Source organism: Protopterus annectens, chromosome 5.part0 (genome assembly GCF_019279795.1).
Source record: "Protopterus annectens isolate FY-2018-M chromosome 5.part0, PAN1.0, whole genome shotgun sequence".
Lineage (NCBI taxonomy): Eukaryota > Metazoa > Chordata > Ceratodontiformes > Protopteridae > Protopterus > Protopterus annectens.
In genome coordinates this window covers 1,613,260,754-1,613,284,851 of record NC_056735.1, presented here as the reverse complement: position 1 = coordinate 1,613,284,851, position 24,098 = coordinate 1,613,260,754, and the positions used below count along the sequence as shown (strand labels likewise).

The window sequence follows — 24,098 nt, the reverse complement described above, 5'->3', positions numbered from 1 at the left end:
GAGGCCGGCATGGAGCCGAGGATCGGCTCCGAACCCATGTGTAAGAACAAAGGCGAGATGAACACTCCACATGGAACGTTATGGTAAGGACATAACTTCTATTTTTAAGTTGTGCCCCTGTATTGTGTGGGTTACATTTCCCAAACAAGATTTATTATTATTACTACAACACAGAGCAGAAGGGATGAATGCCTTCACAATGAGTTACTGTTGTTTCCTACACTCCGCGTGTAACGGTCTTTTCTTTTTTAAGATGTCTCTGTCCCCAGAACCTTACATGCACGCAAAGCATGAAGAAGATTTCTTAAGTTGATTTATCAAGTTTTGTTTGCTGCATACTAGGTTTTGTGAAAGAATTGCAGTGTAGCGTGAAGATGTATAAACATTGCCATACACACGTCCTTCACATGACTGAGAGGGAGCAGCCCTCCGTACTGCAGTGCTCATTCTGTCTGCCTGGGAGAGCATTTTCCCTGGGGATGCAAATTTGACCGTTATTCCTCTTGGCAAGTCCTAAACCAGCTGACAGAATAATAGATGACACTTGGCACTAGCCTTTTCCACACTAACATTGCTAGTTTCGCGAAACCATTGCAGAGTGTGGCACGGCCCAAATCTGGTTGCGATAATACGTAAGTACCTTTGATTTTTACATCTAATGTCATTAAGATAATCAGAAACTCTTGTTTTAAAATTCTCTAGAGGTTTTCTCTAACTAGAAAGCTGGACATGCATGTAGCTAAATAAGTCATCCATTCACTCAAAAACTTGGATGTGTTTGCACAAGAAAAAGTTTTTTTTTATTTTATTTGCTACATTACAGGATACAAAATGTCCACATGGTGAGCACGCCTTAAGGGTTCTCTCTGGGTAGATTCAACTGGTTGTGAGCATTCACAGAATCAGTAGCCTGTTTATAATGATTAAGCTATTGTCCAATGCTTTCTCCTTTTCTGTATGTACATTTGCAAATGGCAGATATAATTTCTGTCAGTTCTTGTTCCACCATAAGAGTATCTCAGTATTTAAGTATGAGAGATGCTAGTGCTTAATCATTTGACCCGAAAGTAGTGACACATTTAATAGTAGCTTCAGACTTATTAGATTTTTTAGTATATTCCATTAACTCACTCCTGACTTTCTGATCAGTATTTTCTTTTGCTGCCTTAATTAAACTAGTCTTATAATCCTATTGTATAAATCTTTGTGTTAAATCTTGGGGAAAATTAACATAATCATCATTAGAGAAGCAAATTATTTCAAACATAAGGAACTGCGACAAAGGAATATTGTTTATAATTTGTCTGGAGTGCATGCTATTTGCTTCCAAAAAAGAATTTTTATGGAATGGTTTCCTAAATAATTACTGTACCATCTTGATTTTGGTCACCTGTACATCTAAGTGTTCTAACAACATTCAAAACTAAAGGTTATGTCCCACTTATTACAATTTAAATAATCCAGAAATTCCTGAAGAGAGATAAAATCTGATGTCCATACCAGCCAACAGTCATTCAAATATTTGCACATATAAGAATAGCACAGATATTGTGACTGATATAAATATGTTGTTCCTCATATGTGCCATAAATGGACTGGGATAAATAGGTGCAAAAGAAGCACCCATAGCCGTCCCCTTCATTTGCAAATAAAGTTATTATCAAAATAAAACACATTCTTAATGTGTTATGTAAGGCATAAAAGAAATGCACTAAAAGCTAGTAAAATACACAAAACCACCAATGAACCAAAATAAAGATGTAGGTGCCACAGAAATGACTCCACTGACACAATTTATTTAGCACTTTCGTCACAATCACTGACTTCTTCAGAATAACATTCCCCATTTAAATTACTCCTTATATACAATACTGAAAACGTTCATTGGTTGACATCTAGTTACATCACATCCTCCTCTTCTATTAAAATTAAAAATAAAAAGAAGAGAAGAAAATAAGAACCAATAAGGTACAAATAAACTTAACACAGAACACTATTATTAAAATAGACATAGTCAATGCACATAATTGTTATAAAAGGCGATCATAAAAAATATAAAGATTTCAATTTTAACGAAAAACACAGGGAGATTCTATCATTAAGCCCAGGTGGCTGACAGGCATTGGTCATAATTTGCCATTTCAATTCTTTGTATTCTAAGAATTCATCCAATGGTCCCCCCCTCAATCCCCAAGTCAGCGTGGTCTGTAGCACAGAACCTGAATTCATGTGTGGGATACTCCTTAATATGTCTATACAGGGCATTATTTACATTCCTCTGTTTGATATCGTGTAAATGCTGGTAGACCCTTCTGTGCAGGATTTTATGTAGGGAAAACAAAAAGGGCTTTAAGACAAAGGGTCTACCAGTATTTGTATGATATCAAACAGAAGAATGTAAATAATGCCCTGTATAGACATATTAAGGAGTATCCCACACTTGAATTCAGGTTCTGTGCTATAGACCACACTGACTTGGGATTGAGGGGGGGGACATTGGATGAATTCTTAGAATACAAAGAATTGAAATGGCAAATTATGACCAATGCCTGTCAGCCACCTGGGCTTAATGATATAATCTCCCTGTGTTCTTTGTTAAAACTGAAATCTTTATATTTTTTATGATAGTCTTTTATAACAATTATGTGCATTGATTGTCTATTTTTAATAATAGTGTTCTGTGTTAAGTTTATTTGCATCGTATTGGTTCTTCTTTTCTTCTCTTCTTTTTATTTCTAATTTTAATATAAGAGGAGGGTGCGATGTAATTCGATGTCAGCCAATGAACATTTTCAGTATTGAAAGAGTAATTTAAATGGGGAATGTTATTCTGAAGAAGTCCGTGATTGTGATGAAAGCGATAAATAAATTGTGTCAGTGTTGCGTTTGGAGTGTTGGTGGAGTCGTTTCTGTGGCACCTAAATGTATTCAAAGCCGGACTATATAACTGAGTTCTCAGTAACCAAAATTCTAGAGCCAATAGCCTTGACCAATACAGTAAGCTTTTAAAGTGTGAATTAACGTCTAAACTAAACATTTACCAAGATGTTTCTATCTGTAAATCATCCATAAATTTAAAAAATTCAGTTGTATCTTATATTTTGATCTAATACAAGCTAATGATAGTTTTAATACTGTGAAAGGAATTCAGAAAATGACTCTGTAAGTGACCCTTTCCTCGACACTGTTGGTCATCCAGGGTGGTGGTGGGGGTGGGGGGTTAACAGAGTTTTTATGGATCTTGGGTAGCAGATTTTGGACAAAAAAGAAAAACAGTGGAGTGCCATGGTGTGTGCTTTGTTTATACCTGGTTTAAACAAACATTTTTTAAAATGAAGCTTCTTTAAGGTTCATAAATTCATTCATAGCTATGTTTGTACTTAAGTAGTTATGCAGTCACATATTTAATTTGCTATTTATTTATATACTTTGCACTTTATTTTGTATGTTTTGGTCACTCTTTGATGATGCCATCATTAGGAGATTATATAAGGCAGTCTTTTTGGCTTGAATGGGTTAGACACTGATGAAGGACTTGTGCTGAAACCGGTTTATCATTGAGACTATGGACCAAAAATAAAATCAATTGCACTACATTTGAATGCTGTGGTGTGTACTATTGCACTGGATAGTGTTCTTGACTGATTAACGAGTACTTTACACTCCGGTGAACTGCATTTGTGAGCTTCTGTTTTTAAAAGAGGAATGGAAACACAGGGAAACTTAAAATATTTGTAGCATACCCATTCATTAAAAAAATAAGTTGATTGTACACATCTGGCAATTGCGAAAATACATGAAAACAAAGTAAATATCCAGTTAAGTATAATATTTTCTGAGTTGCGTTAGTGTAGTGTGGAAAGTGTGCTGTATCCCTGATGTACTGCATAATTCATTCTCGCTCTGCATGCCATGCCTTCTGATAAAACACACACTGGCTTTTCTGCTACTGTTCTGAATGAGTTGGCTGTTATTTCATGACACGCAGACCAGGAGACGCACATAAAAGGTGAACCTCATGAACAAGCTAAAGAATATGAGAACAGTGGGGTGTATATAATGAAAAGAAATCTGATGCAAATTTCTGAAAAAAAATGCAAAAGTCATCTAAACTTTGTAGTTTGGGAACTGTAACAGTTTGCTCCCAGAGTGAGTTCTGTGTGCAGATATTTAGATATTCTTTATCTATATCTCTACAAGTAAAAGGCCAACATGATAATTACTGGCACCCAAAGTGCAAGTAAGGTAAGTTTCCCATACCCTTGGCTATGAAAAATGCAAAACTGCTGTCTGGCTAGTGGAACTATGAACATCTCCCAACACAGAATGTGATTCTATACCATACGTCTCAAGCTGGAAACATCAAAAATCTGGCCAAAGACCCATGAAAAATAGGTACAAATCTGTACTGTAATTAACATAAAATGTGCATACACCCCACCCACTCCAGTGGAATTGTGGGATACCAACTTTCAAATGCAAACTGAAGAACAGACCACCAAAATATGGCCCCAGAGTACCCCTGCAGCCATTCCAGTGTCACATTATTTGGCTATTTCGCCCCATTTACCATAAACACTGCAATGTGCATACTGCTTTACTATATTATCCAGCATCTGTAATGACTCAGGCAATCTCCCCTGCCTCTTCTCTCTGTGTTTACAATCACCCCAAGTGTCTACAGCCTCCACCAGGGATTATTGACTTGAAGCTGCACTCAGGTGCATACCCTCCCACCCTACCTCCCCCCACTCCCAAATGGGCATACCCATTCTTTCATGCCATTGCCTCAGATAACCAAGCTGCTAGTTGAATTCAGGTCACCAGGGCTGCAGTCAAAGCTTTATCCCTCTGTGTTATGGTGTTGGCTAAACTATATTAAGAAATAGTAAAAAATTTGACAAAGCTCAATTACTGTCCTTAAACTAAAATCTTCAGACCTAGAACAGACTTCCTATTACTTCAACGCATACAGTAGACCTCATACATTAAGAACACTAAGGCAGTTATATGACTTAACTCATTGCTTCTTTCTCAAGCATTATGAAGCTAGAGTAGCTCTTTATTCGATGTGAGTGCAAAGAGTTCCCTAGCATCTTGAGATGGGTATGATTGTCCACAACTTACTGTAATCATTATACCTTAAGTACTACAGATACACGTCGCAAATTAGCCTTACATGTAGCTAAAATTGTGGTCTGTTAGAGCAGTGGATAAATGGCATGTTCAGATTTAAAAATATTGATAAAAATACAAACATATTCTGCCATCCACATTGCTCCCATCTGCCTCCTGTATCCACAGGCAGTGATCATCTACATGTGTGTTAGTAGATCATTACCTCCAGTCTTCACTGATATTAAAGTATTATTTATTTACTTTGTTACTTCTGCTATCAGTACTATTTTTTATTCATTTTTACACATCATTACAAAAACTTTGCAGTACATAAAATAGAAATAAATGGTTAATATCTTCAACAAACTCTCAGTATTTTCTTTATGGGCAGACTGGACCCTGTAAGTCAAAAATCAATGTTGCATGCTGTGGTTTCATTATATCCTGATCCTAGAAGCAGAATCTGCATTATTGAAGATTAAAGCTGCTACTTCTGAGGATACCAGTAGTATACCAGACTGTATCATTTGCACTTAAGGATCAGTAATTACTCCTCTGTGTCTTTTACTGAATTAATTTCTCAGAAATGATTATGTTTCAAGTTTTTGGATAACAACCAATGTGACGTATTTATTTGTTTGTTTAGGCATTAAGGTAGGTCGGCTGGTTAAATGCTGTTTTTGGCAAACAACCTCAGCATAAGTCAAAAAATAAGAAGCACTGTAATTTTATACAATGCAAGAATTATCGATTGAATTACAACAGCTCTGCCCAGAGTTTTTCTTTACACAAGAAATTAGTATGCAGTCAGTAGCCCCTTTTTACAGCTCAGTTGCAAAAAGTAGACACTGACAAGTAAGGCATTCAAAATTAAACTTTAGAAACAGTTTGCTAAAAGACTCATACCAACAGCAGTGTATCAGCATACAGTTTTAGTAAACTGCATTTACCAAAGCCGTATATGTACTGAAGAGTTGGGAATTAAAATATAAGAAAAGGCTTGCTCAAAGTATGAGTTCAGCAGTACACACGTGCGTGCGTACCATTAAAAGCAAGAATGGACCTGCAATGCAAAGTAATAAAAGCAGAACAGATCTGTAATTCAAATGCTTCTGCTTACAAAACAGAACGGACCTGCAATTCAAATGCTAACACTTACAAAGTAGAACGGACCTGCAATTCAAATGCTAGCACTTACAAAGTAGAAAGGACCTGCAAAGTCAAATCAAATATTCATGGTAATGGTTACAAAGCAAAACAGATCACACACATTCAAAGTAGTAAAAGCAGAACGGGACCTGCAATGCAAAGTAATAAAAGCAGAACGGACCTGTAATTCAAATGTTAGCGGCTTGCTCTTACAAAGCAGAACAGACCTGCAAATCAAATGCTTAGTCATGGTTACAAAACAGAATGGATCACACACAGACACAGTAAAAGCAAAACGGACCTGCAAGTCATTTTTTTTTTTTTTTTATCTGGTTTGTCCTCCTCTCCTTCTTACCTGGTGCAGCTGGGGAAATGCACACATGGCTTGCACGCTACTTTGGGTGGCCAGAAACAAATCCCTCGAGTCCTCAGCCAATTCTGGCAGACTGTTTACAGAGTTGACGTCATCGCGCACGCCTCTGCATGTGATGATTTCAGCCCAAAAGCCGGGGGGGGGGGGATTAAAAGCCATGAAATTCAGAAATTAAGGGGTGCCACTCAGGAATCGTGGCACCCCATTATTTGGACTTCAAAACCAGTAAAAATCAAGAAATTCGGTACGGTTGAGAGTTATGTTCTGTACTTCACATTACTTTGGGGGAAGATAACTAAAGCTAATCATAACAGAACACACACACACACACACACACACACACACACACACACACACAAAAACATCTCAACCTGCTGACATTGAAATCAAGAACAAATGCATTTGAATAATTGGTACAGCCAGCTACAAATCTGTACATCTAATTAGCATACAGTTTGAATATCAAATAGCACATAACTCTTCCTGCTTTTAGTAGGAACGGAAAGTACAATTGTGTAAATAACTTACCATAACAGTAGATGTTCGAATGATCACTGCTGCAGTAGCCTAAGCTATATGAGTTATATCTTGCAAGGATATAACAGCTGGCTGTTTTCCAAAGCTTCAGGGCACCTTCCATGTGCTCAAACCCATTAGACAGCTTGAGCTGAGCTGACAAAAAAGACAGGCTTTGGTGCCAAGCCCTTCAGAGCTTTCATACCAACATAGAGAGGGAGGCTGAGCCCTGAAAGAACAACAAAAAGTAAAAGTCCATACGCTAGCAAAAACAACACACCAAAAAACTAGGGGATGGGGGTACCGGCTACTGCAGCAGTGATTATTCAAATGTCTACTGTTGTGGTAAATTTTCTTACACAACTGTACTATATTTTTCCTATCAATCACTGCTGCAGTAACCTAAGATATGTTGGTAGATTAAAATAAATTAAAATTTTGGGAGGTGGAAGGAGCAGGAGCGGCCTTAGGTCGACTGGTGCCCTAGGAAAAAGGGCTCCATGGCGCCCCCCACCACACCACCTGGTGCCCCCATACTGGTCTACTTACATCAAATAAACACTGAAAAAGCGCCCCTGCTACAGCGGCGCCCTAGGCGGCTGCCTAGTTGGCCTATGCCTAAGGCCGGCTATGGGAAGGAGAATAGTTCAGGAGCCCCTGTAGAATATTCTGGTCCTTGCAAAGCCTGATCTAATTATAGAAAAAGGATCAAGCTTGAGATCCTTCATAAAAGTATGTACAGAGGACAAAGTTGCTGCTTCTAGAATACTTCTAGAATCCAACCCTTTCCAAAAAGCCATTGTGAAGCCAAGGCCCTGGTAGAATGGGCCTTAAATCTGCCCGTAATAGTTTTGTTGTGGTGAGTATAGCAAGAGGTAATGCCTTTAGACAACCATTTGCTTTGACACAGGTTGTTCCTTTTTTTGACCTGTACAAGAAATGAACAATTGATCCAATGATCTGAAAGATTTAGTTCTGACAAGTTAGTACCCGAGTTGTCTGTGGACATCCAAGGTATGAAGTATCCTTTCTCTGTCATTTTTAGGTTCAGGAAAGAAAATGAGGAGATGGATAGTTCTGCTTTAAGTAAACTCTAATATCAGGCATAAGAGAAGGATTAGTTCATAAAGAATCCCTGTCCCTTTGGAAAATGACATAGGGCTGACTCACCATAAGAGCTTGCAGTTTAGATACCCTTCTTGCAGAGTTCAAAGCAATCAGTAAAACTGTTTTCCATGTTAAGAACCTTAAATCAGGTAGATTACGTGGTTAAAATGGAGCATGGTCTTGTGTGAGTAGATCCAGTTTGTGAGGAAGCTTGTGGTAATTGCCTCTGGCCATTTCCAAAAGAAGGAAGAACCATTGTTGTCTGGCCAGAAGGGAGTCACCACAGTGATCCTGGAGGATTCATTCTGACTCTTTAGAAGTACCCTGGATATCAGTGGGAAATGTGGAAAAGATGCAGGAGCATTCACGTCCAAGAAAAAAAAAATATCTGTTTTCCAGTCCTTGCATGGAGTCCTGGAGCAGAATCTTGCCAGCTGATCAGAGGTGAGGTAAATATGTCTACTTAAGGAACTCCCCACAGATGGATCAAATCTTGGTAGATCTCCTGATCTAATTTCCATTTGTGAGTTTCTGTCCTTGTCCTGCTTAGCTTGTCTGCCACACAGTTTTTCTTTGAAGGAATATGGGATGCCTGAAGAGTAGGACTGTGCTGTGAAGCTGTATCCCAAGCTAACGGGGTTAGTCAGCAAAGGGGGTACAAAACTGGTTCCCCTTTGCTTGTTGCTGTACCACACGGCTGACGTTTTTTCTTTAACAACAGGTCCTGGAGACCAACAATGTTTCAGAGAGTTGAGTGTCTTGATAAGGGTAAGCATCTCTTTTATATTTATGTACTTTTGTCTTTCCATGGTGTCCCACACACCTTGCACTTTTATCCCTCCTGAAACTGCTCTCCAAGCAAAGTTTGAGGCATTTGTGGTGACTGTCTGCTTTGGAACAGGGCGAGAGAAGGGGAGACCTGGATTCAAGGATATTTGCTGTCTCCACCAAAAGATTTCCCTTCTGACAAACCCCCAACACTGGGATTTGAAAAAACAAAGGATGTTGGTACAGGGAACAAACAGAATTCAGATACCATTGCATCTTTCATGTGGAGTCTTGCCAGAGGGATCCTGAGAATCACAAATGCCTTGAGATCCAAAATAAAGAAGTATTCATTCACTTGCAGTGACTGAAATGTGAGTGGAAAACCTTAGAAATAGATGTAGATATAGATCTATTTTTTTTTTCATTTGAAAGAAAAGCTCTTTTGAACTGAGGTGTGTAACTGATATCCTGGGAGTACAGTCCTATGTGAAGGAGTCAAAAAAAGATTTCTGAATGTTCTTTTGGAATCCCAGTTTGTGTAAGAGATCCCTCACCCAAGTGAGAGACTCCTGACAATTTGAATAAGACAACTTTCTTATCTTTGTAGAGTCTTTTTTTTAATGGAAAATGTGGATACCCTGTAGCCTGCAATGAGCTATAATTGGAGCTAGACACTTTGTGAAAACTCTTGGTGTAGTGGATAGTCCAAACGGTAAAGCAGAGAACTGATAATGTGATCCAGGTACAGAGAACGTTAAGAAACACCTGAAGTCTGAATGAACAGGGATGTGATAAGTATTTTTTAAATCCTGTATTATCACGAAACTTAGATAAGGAAGAAGAGAGAGAACAGGTTGTAAAGTGACAACATTTTGAACTTTAGCACCATCTCAAACAGGTTTAGGAAAGAAAAAGCCAAAGCTGGTCTCCAAGCATTTTCTTTCTTTCGCATTAAAACATCCTTGAATAAAAACCTTTTACCACCTGGAATCGAGGAACTAGTTCCATCACTCCTTGGGGGACAGTATGTGATGAAGGGTAGGTGGAAATAAAGGTCTGCTTTGTGGATGAGGGCTTATTCCCTGAAAAGGAGGCATTTCCTCCTACTGCCATCTATGATCTTCAGAACGCATTGGTCTGAAACTATCAGTTACCAAAGAGAAAAATGGAGATTCAGACTGTCTAGAAGGGGAAAAGAGGTTGCCAGGGTGGGAGAGGAGACAAGATCCCTTAAACAGTCATTCTGGCTTGTTGGACTGCTCACATTTTTTGCGTGGGGAGGGGGGGGTTCCTGAATTATTTTTAGAACCACCTTTCCATTTCTTCTTAAACGTCTTCACTTGCATTTTGTTAAGATTGTTTATTTTGTTTTTTGCCAAAATCAGATGAGGAGTTACAGAATCCCTTTGAATATTTGGAAAAGTATGGCTGAAAAAGCTTCGAGATTTCTTGTTTCAGCTTACCACTCTCATTACACTTTTTGATCACCTGTGCACAGAGGGATCAAAAACTAAATCTCTATCCAAAGGAGAATTTATAATCTCATTTTCAACATCATTTTTGGAGGTTCTGAGAATACAGTCAGGCATATCTTCTCAACACAGTGCCAGTAGCCAAAGCCCTCGAAGAAATATCAACTGAACCATGCACACACTAAATAATTTAGTTTTTTGTACTGTACCACTCACTATTAATTGTGAACAAAGTGGATTTTTCTTCACAAGAAGAAGCTTCAGACAGAACATTCCTCATATTTACTCAGTTAGTCTGAGCAAACTTTGGCATATGAGTCTGACAGTTCAAAATTCTGAAAATCAAAGTTGGAGAAGTATACACTTTTTCCCCTACTTCTCCATAATCTTCCCATCCTTACCAGAAAGAGTAGGATTGGAATTAACTAAACGTTTAGCAGCAGTAGGATTAACTAAAGCTATAGCTGCTGGTCAGGTTTGAGAAGAGTGTACAAAAACTTAAAAGAATGAGGAATGTTATACACCCTATCTTCCTTTTTGGGGGCCACTGGCTCACTTATCCGGAAGACTGCAGGCAGTAGTACGCACATCCTTTAAAGCTGACAGAACTGGAGGAATGGGTGAAGGCTCTAGAAATTCCTTCTGTAACAGCTCATAGTATTTTCTATGGGACTGAGACCTCACTTTTCTCCCACTGAAAACTCTGGAACATTCTGGACCTAGTCTCAGAGAAAGGAGCTGCCACAGAGGGAATCAGAAACTAAGCTCTCCTCTCAGTCTGATTTAGAAATCTGAGGAGAAAACACTGCACCTATCCCTTCATCTTCCTGTCCAAATTTAGAATCTTGACTGTCTTCAGGAAAAGAGGTGTTCTTCTTTCTTTTACAATATAAAAATGATCAGTAGCCTAAATTAAACCCTGAGACAGATGCAGTATATTATTCCTGCCTAAGGAAATTTGAAGAGGAGGAGTAGATACATGTTTAGTTTTGTGTTTATTTTTGACAGGAAAAATGGGCCAACTGTGTTAATGGCAACAGCAGCTTCCCTAAGGATGAGCAGAACATTCGGACAAAACAGGGAAGCCTTTGTTCCCTCTTCCAGCCTCAGAGGATGTGTCTTACTCATAGTCCATAGTGATTTTAGGTTCTATACCAGATGGATTCTGGGTAAAAGATGAGTAGTCTGAGGTACAACTAATGGCTACAGTAGAGTCCCCTACCTGTGGCTGAGGCAGATTGCTAACCTGTTGTTTTTGTAGCTGGAAGAAGGACCGACCATGGGCCCAACAGTTTGTTCCATCGTCAAGCCAAAAATGGTGCCTCTTTCCCATGGAAAGTAAGCAGCAAAAGCTGGTAAAAATTTAAAGTATTTAAAAGTCATTTTTCTCCATTGGAAAAAAACTGTAAAAAAAATCTTTAAAGGACTTGCCCACCCCCAATGTAAAATAAACTTAATTTATCCTCAGAAAACATGTTTTAAATACTTCAAACAACTTTTAAACTGACAGAAAAAAGAGCACTCCCATTTAAGAGTACAATACAGCCTCTTGACAGTCCATTCAAACACAAACTTCTTACTCTAAAATAACTTTCTTAAACAAGAAGATGTAATCAAACATTTTTTTTAAATAGAAGTTTTTTTTTTCCTCAGAAGGGAACTTATCTGCCCAGAAAAAGAACAGCACAAGCCAATTGTCGATCCTCGTAAGCCTCATTGGAGCATACAGTTTGGTGGCAGGAAAGTTCTGAAAGGTTTGGTGACCAAGCCTGTCTTTTTAGTCAGCTCAGCTCATGTTGGCTAACGGTTTTGGCACATAGACGGTACCCTGAAGCAATGGTAGCTGGCTGGCTATTAGATCCTCACAAGATGTAACCCATGTAACTTAGGCTACTGCAGCAATCATCAATATGAAGAACATGCACGTTTAAAAACTAGAGAGTGATACAATGATAGAAAAATATAAGCTGGGGAAAAATTATATAGAACATCTGAACAGTATCAGAAAAGTTTACCTGTCAAGGTCATTCACTTTAGCTTCAAAAAAGGGATATGTAAGATATATGTCCTCTTTCTTTAAATTATTGTTGCTACCAGTACAATAGTCATGCAGTGTGTTTTCTTTTTGTTATACAGCTTAATAAATCACATGTGATGAGGTATTCAGAAAATTGTGTGAAGGTGTGAATCAAACCTGAAAGTAGGGATATACCTCCAAAAATGGAGTAATCTCCAAATCAGGCCTGAAAATAGAAACATTTGGGAGGTCTGCATAAATACTAGAAGGCAGAGCTCAGACGCAATTGTAATAGCATAAGCCCACAAGTAGTAAAAGGCAGAGTTGGGAAGCCCTATGTTATGTTATATGCAGTAGAACCTCTTTAGGAAGGGTTGTAATGAGCACTTGCTTCAGGCATGTTGGAATTTGCTTTTTTTTTCTACTGTAAGTGGTCCTGAAATTGCATTTGCTTTTCGTTAAGGTTCTGTAGAGGAAGGTAATGATTGGTGATGAAATGGCATTAATAACCACCTTGAGGAAGTTAGTTGGAAGGTTTCCTTAAGTCAAAGAATCAAGCTTTAGCTTTTATGTGGCTTTAAATCCTGAAGGTGATATACTTTTTTAGAGGTCAAAAGATAGCTTGGTTTCAGTGCTGAATGACAGTTGTTTGAGTCATTGGGCTCTGGAGTTATCAAAAAATACTTGCTTAACAGAAAGTTTTTTAAACATGTGCAGTTATCCAAATTCTCCTTTATTGTCCCTTAAGCACTCACCAGTTGCTCATGTACTCTGAGATTCCCCATTTTCTGCAGTTTGTTAACCTTTGACAAAATTAGATAGCCATGCTGCTGTGAAATATAATTTCTATCCAGTCTAACCCAGTTAATGTACCTTGGGGAATAATGTCTAAATTGTAGTCCCTGCTACTGAATTTACATCATCTGCTCCAAATATATGCTTCATAAGTCTACCCTCTTTTGCTATGTTTTCATTTGAGGTCCACCTGATGCACCCTCGCTATTGCAAATCAGGTTCCCGTCCCGACCAATGCATAACAGTCCCTGCTGAAAGCTTATTATTGTTGTTTCTTCCAAAATTCTCTTAAATACCATAATAGCAGTTTTAGGTGGAATGTAAATGTAAAATTTCTCTTCACTGAAAAACTTGGTATTGGGTGACAGAGCTGGTGATAGTCCAACCCAAAGCAAACTGGATATTGATTAGACCAAGAGACTGGCTTCACTTCCAGGTTTCTGGTCTTCAGTCTAAGATGGGACATCATTTCTTAAGAATGTGCAGACTTAAGCGCTGTAGCGGTAGCAACCTGAATGAAACCACAACTTTCTTCTCCAAGCAGTCCCATGGCCTATTCAAAGTTCTCATCATCAACAAAGGCATTCAGGTTCTCCAGGATAAACCCTTGAAAGGAATTCATGTACTAAGTTCATAGGTGTATACTAAGCTAATGACCACTAGTGCTTTTTTAAGCCTAGCCATGCTAAAGGTCTACATGTATCAAGATTATTTTAGCTCATATGAGACTCAAACTCATGATTCTTGGCTTAGCAAGTCAGTGCCTTATCCATTAGGCCACTGGGGCCTGGCAAAATCCAGCTATCCGGTGTGGGAATAAAACCCACACCCTTCTGATCTTCCAGCACCAAAGGCAAGAGTGCTGTCTGTTGAGCTACCGACACTGCACAGTTTTGACAGAATCCTAAATGCAGATAATCAAGCAGATGCTAGAAATGAACCCTCGATCATGGAGTTGTGGGGCAAAGATCTTAGTAATGAGCCACCTTGCTGTACTGATGTTAATGAGCCAGTCCATGAAGACCTGCAAAAATACTCTGGCTCAGATCATGGGATGGAGTAAAACATTTTACCACACCACCATTAATGCTTCCTTCTTATGTGCTGTGCATTATACTGAAGGCAGGGAGAAGAGAGCCTGGATGAGAAGGATCATCTGTTGAATTTAACCATCTGTCTATAATAAATGCCAGATTCACCAAATTAATTAAGTTTGTGATTTTATCTGGCGTGTTCCCTATTGATCTGGCATTTCATAGCTCTGCCTAGGTAAGGGTCAGAGTGAACAGTTTGTTTTTTAAGATTGTAGATGAAAATTCAACACCTCAGGTACCACCACAAGACAGAGAGGACTCTTATCATAATGATAGTTTGTCTCGAGGTGTTTCAACATGGGCAACAGAAGAAAGCCTCCTACCTTCCCATTCAACTGCTTTTGGCAGTTTTCAGTTTCTTGCATATTAAGGTCAGGTGTTCACACCACACAAAAGAGCAAAGGGCAAGAAAGGTGATTTCTGGGATAGAAGAACATAGTGTCTGTAAAATGCAAAAATACTTCAAATCAGCTCTTATGGTATAGAAGAATAAAGACCTAACTATGACCCAGGTGACCTAAATTCAAATAGTGTTTTGGGAGTTTGTTGGGTGTGGCATGGGGGAAGGGTAGAGTGACATGATTTTCCTCTCTTATGAGTGAGAGGGTAGGATGCATGTCAAGGAGGTCATTCCTGTGGAGAATCCCGGATAAAGTTCGGGAGGTCATGCAAGAACATCGGCTTTGAGGAGTTTGGGATAGCCTTGCGAAGTTATGTCACTAGCAGCATGTCCAGGCTGTCATGTCTATTGAAAACTGAACCCTTAGTCATTTCAAGACATGTGCATTGGGGTTAAGCGTATGGTCTGCTAAAAAATCAAACCACCCCGATTGATGGTTGTGTGCATAATAGTCTCTCCTGGTTGAACCTCACCCTGTTATGATGGTGAGAATGAATTAGCTGTTTGGTTGTAAGGGAGCTGCTGATGATTAGCAAACTGGGACAAAAATGTCAAAAAAAATAAAAACACTGCACCAAAAAAAAAAAAAAGATTAAACTGCCTAATAACTGTAATGCTACAAGTTATAATTAAACCTCAGTAAGTAAAGAAACATAAATAATTAAAAAAATAACAAAGAAAAGGGTCTTTTTTGTGGTGGAACAACTAACACTCAACTGTAAAGGATTTCCTAATAGCAATTTAAGCAGGTAAGTAAGAAAAAAATCAGTGTAAAGTAGTATCTGCTAATGATGTAGTGCATGAGGCCCTCAGTGTAATCTGGGCAATAATGCAAACCTCCAAAAAGGTCATAAGGGATTCATCTGTCTGTGTAGTTCAAAGATAAAAAATGTACCATAATAGGAAAGAAGTACATAAATGATAGGACTGAAAAGTTAAGTAGAGACATTATATACAAAAGCATTAAAAAGAAAAAGAAAATGTTAGATGGTGAAGAGCATAAAGTCCCTTAGGCACAGATATTAATCAAAGTGGCAGTTTTATAATCCATAGGTGCTAGAACATGATGTCCAATACTGTAGCTGTGGCTGTGCACAGTAAGCTGTTACAGGGCATGGTTGGTACCATAAAAAGTTGCCTGTTGGTCCCTGCATCTCAGTGGTCTTTATTATACTGTGTGGGAGAGGAGTATTGGCAGTAATCATTTAAGCAGCTATGGTTGAGGTCAAAGCTGTTTCAATGAATTGCATTTCATGTAGTGAGTGCATGTTAGTTTTGGTCCTTAACTCTGCTTGAGGGGACACCACTCAGGAGATTGCCCAGGACACCCATTTGATGTAGCTACAGCTCTGAGGACTTCTGGTTCAAGGAATTATTTTAGTAGTAGGTGAGGAAAAAGAGCATGTATAATCAAATATCCTTCTCTTAGTAGCAGCCCCAAATAAAAATGAATGTGCATACACACACACACACACACACACACACACACTGAGTACCTCTTGATAAGCCTAGTGGTGGACGATCAGTTGCCTTCCCACTCAGACTGCCACCCCAGCACCTCCAAATTGCAGACACTTTCTGACTGGCTGCACCTGTGATGTTTGACTGTGATTAAGTATAATAAATTCTGATTGCAGTAATATGTTTCATCTGGTTTGTTTCACTTAGGTCACACACGTGCATTTGTGCCTAGGCCACTTTCTGACTCTTTACACCTGTCAAACCTAAAGTTTGATTGTGATCACGTAAAAGAAATTCTGGCCTTAGTAACGTATTTTAGCTTGTTTATCTCACTTATTTCATCAACCTACATATGCACATGCTGGCACGCATACACACACTGCCCCTTTCAAGCCAGACTAACACTTGTGTAAATTTCAGTCACTTTAACACACAGTCTGACCCCTCCCCCCTAAAATTAGAGATACCTGTGATAGAGTATCTGTTTTTTTTTTGTTGCATGGAGCTGTACCTGCTGCTAATTATTCATAACCCCCATCTGAAAGCCAGTAAAGAAAAAGGAAACATAGATTCATATTGCAAGCAGTGTGTGCTGTTAGCACTGCCCACATGCCTGGTGCATTGCATGTATTTTTACTTTAACTGTACCTGCCGGAAAAAAAACTGTAAGGAAAGATCAATGGTAAACTGGAAAGCACCAATGTCTAATGTATCTGTTTAAGCATCATCTGTGTCTGGTTACTTTACTTAGTAAAATGCTGGAATCTGAGAATAAGGCATATTGTTTTGGGGGTGCACATGAAAGGAATGTTGAGCATCTTGGTTCTCTGTTTTTGTAGGTTATTGAGAGATCTTGTTCTCTCTTATCGTATATATGTGAGTGATAAATAGTAATATACAATTAGACATCTATGATGTTGGTAATTTAACCTAACTATAAGACAGTCATGAATATATACATGGAAACACAGTACCGTGGTGGTGGTGCTGTGGTAGCATTGTCGCCTCACAGTAAGACGCTGTCTGGTTCGATTCTCAGCTAGAGCGTCTTCTGCGTGGAGGCATGTGTGAATGGGCGTACCTTCGTTGAAGGTTGTGCGTCAGGGCTGGTAACTCGGCACGTAAAAATCAACTACCAATCATTAGCAGACCGGAGTTCCGCTGTGGCGACCCCTAACCGGGAAAAGCCGAAAGAAACAACAACATTTAATGGTCCATCTGTGAATTAATCAAGCAGAAAATTGTTTTGCTGCCGGGTGAACCAGAGCACTGCTGTGACCATGTGACTTCCAGCTTCCAACAGTCACCTAGTCAGAACAGGTGGTGGACAGTGGTAGGGGGTCCAATATAATGCAATACTTCTTCCAGGTTCCTGATTTACTCTGTCTACAGGAACCTGGAAATGGAATCAGGCAAAAGTGACTCATTTTCCGATATTAATTCCTAACTATCATTAAACACAGTCATCTGTATGTGCATTCAATTTAAGCACTCGAATAAATGTGACATAATTTCATTTAAACACACAGTTAATTTTCAGATGTCCTTTTAGAGCAGTTTTATGTTGCTCAATGTACATAAATTGTTTATTTCATTTTTTTCTTTCTTATCCTTACCTTTTTTACTTGGGACTTGATTTCTGTATGGAAGTGAAATTTCCTTTACTTTTCTGCCACCTAATTTGTATAGAAATCAACAGTTAGAAAGGCAGTGTTTTGTACTAACGTTTGTTTGTTATAACCACACAAATAGTAGTGATTGTTAATTTGCTAGTTTTCATTCTTATAGCTATTTCTAAATAAAAATGAAAGTGTTTCAGCCTTTTGCAATTTTTTTTCTGATCATTATTGCAAGTCACTGATTGCTACATAAAGATAAGTAAAGTAAGACCAACACGGTTATCTCAGATGTTTAGAATAAAAGTGGATTCCAAGTTTTTTTAAAGACTAGTAGGTAAAATTTCCTCTGAAACCTTAAATTATTTATATAATGTGAACTTTAAAACCAGCAGAGTACTTAAGCCATATATGGCCCACTGATGCATTTGTCCACAGTTGATAACCCAGGCTCAAACAGTGGCTCAGGAACAAGGCTGCCATAACAATGGAACAGTAATCAGGCATATGTTTGATTGCATGTTTCAGGAAAGGGAGAGGAAATAAGTTATGTGATATTGATTGCAGAACTTCTCAATGGGGAATGGGCATTATAACTCCACCAGCATGGCTATATACAAAAGAGATGGTTGGTCTGGTTGATTAGTTGTTTTCATGCCTGTGGTCCCAGGATGGGGAGGTGTATAATGGGGTGTTTCATCCATTAAACAGTCCCCTGTCCCCAGCCTCAGGCCCTAATTGTTCAGTCCTTATTCTTTGTACAAACTGTTGGTTATTAGTGTCCAAGGTCCAATGTCTTTTTGATATATGTATGTATACATACACATATATAAAAAGGAGCTTATGTATGTATGTGTACATATATATATATATAAAATTACTTTAAATGCTAATAATGAGGTAGCCACAGTTGGTTGCATGGTATGTGGTAAACATAGCTTCCATAGTTTTTGGTTTGCAGTAAATATGTTGTGAAGATTGTCACATCTGCTGTCTGCCATTTGTTAAGCCTTTTGACTTGACATGGTGTCAGAATGAGTAGAATATCTCCCAGAACTTAAGAAGTACATCTACAGAGTGCACTGATTCCTGACTCTTTCTGGTTGGAGAGTGAGTGTCTGTGCTTAAAGTACCTGATTGGTCTGGTTGCTGTTCAAGGCATCTACCAGAAAAAGGCTATGAGCTGTTCGAGGCATCTACCAGAAAAAGGCTATGTGCCTGCAGACCCTTGCAAAATCTGGAACAAGACTGTGGATCACCAAACAGGCCATGGCCTGCTTCTGTTCTTGGGATTGGTGCTAACATTTTGCTTCTGGTGAGAGAAGAAGCAAAGAAGTATTGTATCCCAACAAAGTGAAGCTGTGCTGAAACCAGCATTAGTAGTAGCCAGGCAGTAGCCATTCATGCAACTCCCCTTTCTTTCATAATTCTTGACAAGCTAATTCTTTATTTTCAGTAAGTACTGCTTGATTTCAGCCTAAATACTTCATCCTTAAATTTTGAGGGTCTACGTATTAGTTTTCCCTCAAGTGTTTTGCAGTGCTTTGTACAGACTGAGACACTTTGAGTGACATTTTTCCTGTAAAAGGCTTCAGTACTTAATATATTGAGCTCATATCCAGGCATGTCTAAAGTCAGTTCCCTGTGCTTTCTCCTATCAACCTGTTGAACTTGGGCATCCTGAGGCAATGTAGCAACTGCTTCATGTACACAGACAACCCTCTCCTCTTACTTCCCAACACTATGACTTGTGAGAGATGCACATATATAGCCAAATTGGAAGCCAAGCACTCTCCAGCCAAGACTGTATTAGCCAATCAAGGGGGGAAGGTTAATACCTGGACCACACCACATTCAACACATAGCCCTCCAGGACTTACACCACCACAACCCTCATGTAGTAACACAAAACACATACCTACTTTCGCGGAGACTCTCAATAAAATCTGCCCAAACAACAGACCTCCGAAGCAGAAACGCAAACCACCACCACATCAACAGTGTGCCACTCAAACAAAGCCCATAAGGCAAAACAACTTACCTAATACACTAGTCATAGGTGACTCAATAATAAGGCACAATGATGTCCCACTCACTAGGTTGAATAAGGAAAAAGTTACGGTCACCTGCCTGTCGGATGCCAGGATCCACCACATAACATTAGGTCACTCCACAACAGTACAAATATGATTCTGTCATTGTCCATGTTGGTGTGAGTGACCTGAGACGTACCTCCCTGGACTACATGAAAAGAGACATAGAGGAGCTCTTGGATCTTGTAGCCCAGGCAGGTATGACCCTAGCTCTGAGTAGCATCCCCTACCGTCACCTAGAATGATACCACAGTACAAGCAGAAAATGATTGACTTCAACAATTGGCTAAGTTTCTGGTGTCATTCAAAGGGGATCCAGCATCTGTCTGCCTGGGATGACACGATCGACAGACCTCAATGCTTCACCAGCGATGGCCTGCACCTGTCACCCCAGGGATTCTGGATACTGGCCAAGGCTCTTGCCACTCCTATAGTGCCTTTTTTAGGCAATGTCCTGAAGACAAAATTACCACCATAACAGCTACAAGCAAACAAAATCTGAGGGTTATTCTACTCAGCGCTAGAAGTCTAAATGTCAAAATGCACTCACTCGAAGCACTCCTTAAAATAGAGAACATCAACATCTGTGCAGTGACCGAGACCTGGTTCAAGGGTCCGGAGAGCACCCCAGCAGTACCAGGATATAATTCATACCACATCTTTTGGCCCCTAAACCTGGACCGAAGCCCTAAAGGCGGTGGTGTCTCCATATTCATAAAAGATATGCACACCTTCAGACTCATAGCCCAACATAACACAACAGAGATACTTCAGGTACAACACTGAATAAAACTGCAATCCAGTTTGTAGCCTGCTATAGATCCCCCACTATGTCCCAAGACTCCCACTCCACATTCCTAAACATATTGGAAAATATTAGGGTACAACCCAATACCCTTATACTGGGAGACTTAACTACCCCTCCATTAACTGGGAAAATTACTCATGTACCAACACACTTGCTAAATATTTTCTGGAATTCATTAATTCCAACGCCTTGGACCAACTCATTCTTACCCCCACCAGGGGTAGAAACATCTTGACCTGGCCATTACTAACATGGGTGTCCATTGCTCTACACCAGTAATCAACTCCTTCCTGGTCAGATCTGACCACAAGCTAATCACCATGGATATCCACATCCCACCCTCACCCCCCCTAAAGGAAACCACCATAAAAAACTTCTCCAAAGCCAGTTTTGGGCTTCTAAAAACAGAGGTGGCTAACTTCACGAAACCCATGCAAATGTAAAATGGATGCATGACTGCTGAACCATACACCAGTGCACTGTATGAGCATATACACAAGTGCAAGGCACGAGCCATACCAAACAGAACCAAGACACACGCCTCCAAAAAAAGGAAGCCATTCCGGTGGGCCCTACCATAAGCAAACTCTACAACAGAAGGAAAAAACTGTTGCAGAAAAGGATGAATTCCCAAGACTGGAAAAAAACTCCCTTGTTAGCCTCAGCAAAAAACTGAGATTCATCATCAGATCCTCTAAAGCTAGCTACGAAAACGAAATTGCTGCAGATTCTAAAGACAACTACAAGGCATTCTATAGTTATGTCAAGACTCTACATGGCAATACTCAGATCTGCTCTTGAGTTACAGCACAATGGCAATAGATATACAGAACCAACTGATATTGCCAGCATATTGGCAGACAGGTTCAGTGAGAACTTTACCCCCCTTTCACCCCATAAAGGACCTATCACAATACCTGAGGAATGCCAAGTCTCTATTATCACAGCTACACAGGTAAAAACCGCACTGTCCAAAGCCAAGAATACAGCTTCCATGGGACCTGATAATATCCCTGGCTGTGTACTACATGAATTACAAAGTGAACTGGCACCACACCTGAGTAGCCTGTTCAGTCACAGCCTCACTTCATGTTTTGTTCCTACTGAATGGTGCACTGCTACAGTCATACCACTCCGAAAAGTGGGAGCACCTACAGACCCTAGGAACTACTGCCCCATTAGTCTGATGAGTCTGATATGTCAGGCTATGGAGCGCATCATCATGGACTTTATAAATAAGGACATATGGAATCTCCAAAGTCTGTCACCAGAGCTGTGGATGAGGGCAAGGTAGTTCACACAGCCTACCTAGATCTTGCCAAGGTCTTCGACACCGTCCCTTACTCAGGAATCATAGATATACTCACTAAACTAGGCATAAACCCCTATGTCGTAAGATGGGTTGCCAACTGGCTCACTGATAGAACCCCCACTGCAAAAGTAGCAGACTCCAAATCTGACTAGTATCCAGTTACAAGTGGTGTCCCACAGGGATCGGTCCTAGGTCCTCTGCTGTTTGGCATCTACTTCTCTGAAGTTCAAGCCAATATAAAGGGACTCTGACTGACCAAGTTCGCAGATGATTGCAAACTGGGAGCCTTTATTGATTCTCCAACTGATGTAGACATTTTACAAAAAGGTCTCACTGACACCATTGACTGATGCCAGAAACATGGCCTTAAGCTCAATGCCAAAAAGTTCATGGTCATTCCATTTGGGAAAAGTTCGTTGCCCATGAACTACCACATAGGCAGGCTCCCACTAAACACTAAAGGTGTGATATGAGACCTGGGGACACAGGTTGACAGCAACCTCTTCTTTGATAACCACATTGCCACTGTAGTCAGAAAGTCCTTCTATGTGGCACATCTCATTACAAAAGGTTTCTCATCCAGGAAGAAGGAGGTCATAATCCCTTTCTACTCATCCCTCATTAGTCCTATTATAGAATACAATGCCCCAGTGGAGTGGGGTAACTGTAGCTGTGCGCCACTCATTGGGCACAAAGCTTGAGATGAGGCTATGATTAAACATGACACTTAGGTGAGGTGCCAGTTCATTTTGTAGTTCATGTAGTACACAGCCCGGGATGTCATCTGGTCCCGTGGATGCTGTATTCTTAGCTTTGGAGAGTGCGGTTTCTACCTGTGAGGCCGTAATTACCTGAATTTGGCAATCTTTTGGTACTGACATGGGTCCTTTAGGGGGTGAGAGGGGGGTGAAGTTGGCACTAAATTGATCTGCCAGGATATTGGCAATATCCATGGGATCAGTATATTTAATGCCATTCTGTTGTAGCTCAGAGCAGATCTGAACATTGCCATTTAGATTCTTGACATAACTATAGAATGATAATCCAAACGAAACAGACACCAGGGATCCACAGGCACAAAGCGTTTTAATAGACAGGAACCAGCACGAACATGTACCAAAGTAAAGCACACCAAAGCACACCAATACAATTAACGTTTCATAAAATCTTGATGTTAAGTTGTCTATCTCGCCTTCATTCTTGCTGGATGGGTTCGGAGCCGACCTCGGCTCCGACTCGGCCACTCTAAAAGCTCGAGAGTTGGTTCCACCGGCTCGAGGCTCCCCTTATATCCCACAATGCTAGGCGTGAGTTACCTCAGATCTCGTTTGCCGCTACAGCGATCGAGGTGTTGGTTTTTCTACCGGCTTGTTGGTAAGTGTATTTCTGTAAAATTAGAATACTTAAACCCCTATATTTTTAAGTTTAACTACTTTTCCCTTAGTTTAGTGGATTTCTACCCCTGTTTTTCGGAAAATCCGTTTTTCCCACAAGAACTTTAAAGTTCTCTCTGGCCTTCTGGCCTTTCCCCATTCCCTAGTGGTGTGTGTGTGTTGCTCTTAATTAAAACTTTTAGTTAATTGTTTTATTTTTGAGTTTTAAAATAAGATTAGTGTAATCAGTGTGTCTGACTGAGTGTGTGTGATTACACTTTCTTGTCTAGGATGTCTAAAGACACAAAGGTCTCAGGCTTCAAGAAGTGTGATGCGTGCTGTCAGAAAATGTCTCTGACAGACGGTCACACTTCTTGTGTCTACTGCCTGGGGCCTTTGCACCTGCAGGACTCCTGTGCTGTATGCCACGGCTTCAGCCCCAGGGTCCTGCAGGAAAGAAAACAAGTTGATCCTAAGGGGTCTACTTAAGCCTGAGGATTCCCTTTCTGTCTCTGGGAAGCCCTCCAAGGCTTCTAGGTCCTCGGCTCCAGTTACTGAGCCGAGACCTAAAGCTACAAAACCTATGTCTGCATCGGCTCCGGCTGGAGCCGATTAGTCTACAGCTT

At 39.9% G+C, this 24,098-nt stretch overlaps 1 protein-coding gene across 2 annotated transcripts in view; it reads right to left on the bottom strand.

Moving 5' to 3' along the window:
- The window catches only part of FILIP1L (filamin A interacting protein 1 like), a 2,033,704-nt gene that overhangs the window by 1,090,374 nt on the left and 919,232 nt on the right, over positions 1 to 24,098 (bottom strand). The window contains exon 3 of one of the 2 annotated variants that reach the window (XM_044071370.1): positions 17,887 to 17,946. The exons of the other annotated variant lie outside the window; for it this stretch is intronic. The gene's annotated coding sequence lies outside the window, so the exon portion shown is untranslated. The remainder of the gene's footprint in view (positions 1 to 17,886; positions 17,947 to 24,098) is intronic. 2 annotated transcript variants of the gene reach the window in all.